The sequence below is a fragment of the Lichenostomus cassidix genome, chromosome 5, assembly GCF_008360975.1.
Source record: "Lichenostomus cassidix isolate B80296 chromosome 5, HeHo_3.0, whole genome shotgun sequence".
NCBI lineage: Eukaryota > Metazoa > Chordata > Aves > Passeriformes > Meliphagidae > Lichenostomus > Lichenostomus cassidix.
The window spans coordinates 12818774-12822636 of record NC_139486.1 but is presented as its reverse complement, the minus strand read 5'-3'; the positions used below and the strand labels follow the sequence as shown (position 1 = coordinate 12822636).

General features: G+C 35.7%; 1 long non-coding RNA gene across 1 annotated transcript; it reads left to right on the top strand.

Annotated features, from left to right (window-relative positions):
- The first annotated feature begins 660 nt into the window (after positions 1 to 660).
- LOC146435973 (uncharacterized) lies at positions 661 to 3455 on the top strand. Its single transcript, XR_014852466.1, has 2 exons — positions 661 to 961; positions 3150 to 3455. It is a non-coding gene; the product is annotated as an uncharacterized LOC146435973 (long non-coding RNA).
- Positions 3456 to 3863: the final 408 nt, after the last annotated feature.

Below are 3863 nucleotides of genomic sequence, written 5' to 3'. Positions count from 1 at the left end.
TCTGTTTAAAGATTTCACTTTGTAAAGTCATTTGTCTGTGACCTGGAATCTCTGAATTAAAAGTGACCAAAGAGATTTGGGCTGTCCAGAAACAAGTGATACTGGATTATAAACTTGGCAGTCTTTTTTGAGAACATTTTTTCAATCAGTTATAGATTTATGCTGACCAGATCTAGATAGGAAAATTTAATACAGAAAATTTTGCTAGAAAAAGAGGTTTCAAGGCAAGTGACTGTTTTTTCCTCCCAAAGTGACATGAACATGATTAGGTTTCCTGTAAAATAAGAAAATGTTTAAATAAATTATTTTTAGACTTTAAGGCAGATGCTACTTAGTACTGATTGAAACATTCTGCATCATCCCAAATTTACAAGTTTTCATTTTGTTACAAAAACAATGAACAAATGAAAAGCAATAGAACATTTTAACCAATGCCATATTATAATCTGTCAGCAGATTATGCATGACTATTTTTGGCATGTGTTGATATAATATAAAAAACTACAAAATGAAAAAATTATCTTTAAAAAAATAATCCAAAACATTTCAAACAAAAACGGTTTCTAAAAGGGCATTTTTTTCAGATTTTTTTTAAGAATTGGAATAAAATTTAAATATTGTTATTTTGCCACAGGTCAGAAATTTATAATTTTGGCCAGATTGGACCTTCTTCCATTTTAATTTTGGATTTTTTCTAGCTGAACATTTTCATGCTTGATATTAGAAGCTGCCAGAGAGGAGTTACTAATAAGGCTATCCCAATTTATTATTGGTGTCTTATTTCTGTGTTTTCAAGGGAAAAAAAAAACAAAATAAGAAGAAGAAGAGGAAGAAGAAGAAGAAGAAGAAAGAACTAATTCAAAGCATATTTTAGGACTACAGAAAATTACCAACCCTATTTCAAATTACCCTCCTCCCCACTTGAACGGAGAGCATAAACTGGCAGCAAATCTTTATCAAGGTAAGGAACAAGTTTACTGCTATGAGTTCAAGTGCTGAAACCACTGAGGGGGAGTGTGTTTGCATCTTTGGATATTACCTTTGTGTCTCCACCATCAAGAAGTTATCTAGTTAACTGGGTTGCCAATACAAAGCCAAGCAGCTATAAACCAGCTGCACGCAGCTGTATGCATTCCTCCTGCAGAGCCATCTGCAGATTTTGCCACAAATCCAGAGCTGGCTCCCAAGGTTTTGGTGCCCTGGGGAAACCATGGAATTTCTGTGCCTCCAAGCACAAGTTTACTTACTCAGGCACAAAACACAGTTCTGTCACCAAAATATTTCTGCCCTCCATAGCAGCCTGTCTTACAGACATTAATTGATTTTCTTCAGCACCTCAGAGGTGTTGGGTCCTTTTTCATTGAAAAGCCCAAGCAATTTAGGAACATGCACAACATCTCTTCTATTCTTTCATTTGTCACTGAAATGCCTTCCCAATGCTGCTTATATCATGGAGAATATGTGTTGTCAGATATAAGAATTCTGGGTCAAAACCTTCCACTTCTCACTCACTTGGAAACAAGACACTGAGGGTCTTACCCACTTATGCTGTTTTTATTATTTTGGATAGACTTTTCAAAAGTGCTCGCCCCGCAACTTCTTTTGCAGGAGATGCTAATGTGGCTCCTCAAACATAATAATTCTGTCAGCTAGGATGACAAATCTGCTCCCACCATGATACATGTTGATAAAAATAACAACATCCCATTTTCTACATCATAAATGTGCACACTATACTGTAAACTGGCCATGGACATGTCATGTAAGATAGGAGAATCCATTCACCTGCCTTTTGCCATAACAGCAATGGCTAGGAATTGAATCATCTAATCTTGGAAAGGAGGTGTGGGAAGGAATTCCAAAGATCAGACAGCCTTTCCTGAAGTCACCAGGCAGGACCAATACAGTGATGTCTTGTTGAACCTCCTCTGAAATGCTTACAATGGTGACAATTCCTGTTTGCTCGTTTGCTTACATCAGAAAGAAATATTTTGCAGTTGATTTTGGATATTAATGTTTTAACTTTGAAAATCTCTTCTGTCTTTCCCTGGTGGGGTGCAAACTGCGTTTAGTATTGATTTCAAATGTCATATAAATCCTTAATTAGATCAAAAGTCAATCCTTGATTATCTGGCATTGAAATATGGACAAATTGCATTCTATTTCAGCTGCTACTTACTAATTATTATTGTTACTACTGGTAATGAGAGGAAAGGGTTAATGTTTACATTCAGTTAAGAGTTGCATACTACACTTCAAACACGGATAAAAGGAAGAATGGTCATATTTATTAAGAATACGGCCAAATACTCATACAATGACTTGCAGTAATCTTTATAATAATTCCAAAGACTTTTCTCAATCTTTATATCACCTCATAGATAAAACAGAGAAAGGATCATAAACTTCCATTATTCTTAAACATCTCAAAGGTCTTTTTGTGAACTACACCGTAGGCAGGCAAATCAACCAAGAATGTGTATAACTCTTAGCTTCAAAAAAATGCTAACAATTGGATGAATTACTGTTCCACGTTTGTACACAAGAAGTTTTGTACACATAACAGAAGATTTAAAGAGTGTTTTCTCCACACATAGATGAACTTCACAACTATGCATTCTAAGCAGTTAGAGGGATTAAGCTGTTTAGAGTGCATAGTCTACAAATAGTGTTCTGAAGTACATTTAAAATAGTTTTCTGCAGTACATTTAAAAATATTCATAGTGATTAGGCCATAAATAGATGTATTACTAACATTCATTGGTCCCTGGATCAACAACTCACCAGGGAACAAGCAGAGAAACATGAAAGCTGATTCAAGAAAGTTGCAGGGGGAGAGAAAAAAACCTTAATGAATATCTAGTGCAGTTGAAGATGTTACAGGGATAAAAATCACCTAATTAAGACATAATCTCTCTTACTTTGCAGTATTGGAGCAATAAATGACTGCAGAGATTGAGTAATCAACAAAGCTAAAATGGTGTCTTTAAACAATCTTCAAACTTGTTTAGCATGCTTGTGACAACGCAAGCAAGATTACTCCAAACTCTCTGGTGATGTAAATAAAAACAACTCCATTGATGTTGTTTGGAATGGCACCCTGTATGTCAGCACATATTTTAACCTAGTTTTCTTTATTCCCTTGTGAGGGAATTTACTTATTTTGCAATGCCATCTTGGTGACTGCGTGCTGGATATTCAAGAGCCTAGAGGAGGAGGAACTGAAGAGGTGCAGTTATTGTGGACTGAGTGAAATCCCAGCCCCACCCACTCCACAGAGAAGCTTCAGAAAACAGATTCCTCACATCTGATGCACAGGATTCGTTGGCCTCTTTGTGAAGGGATGGAGTTCATACCTAAGTGGTTACAGATACTCTTCTAAATTAATAATAGGGGCTTGATATTCCAGCAGGGAGTATTCACACATCCAATTAAAATCCAAAATATCTATGGAAGTTTGAAAATAATTTATGTCTTTATTTTAAGAAATGTCTTCAAGGGATCCAGAAATCAAAATGCTGGCCTCTGTCTTCCTGAGTCAAATGGTTGTTACATACTGGTAGCACTGTGGGAAGTAATGGTATTATACAGAAAATACCTTCTCTTCAGTGGTAAAAAAAAACAGAAACCAGTGGGTTTCTATCTTTCATTTCTTAATTGAGGTGGGCATATGCTAAAACATTATATGTCCCTCCAACCAGCTCTCTGAATTCAAAGTTGGCAGCTTCATTCTGCCTCTAGTTACCACAGAATTTAACATTGCATCTTTTTTTCTTTCTTTTCTTAACTAATCTAGACTTCTTTGTTTATCAAGGACTTGAAATCACTTAATTATGCTGTCTCTTACTCTGAGTGTAGTCTTA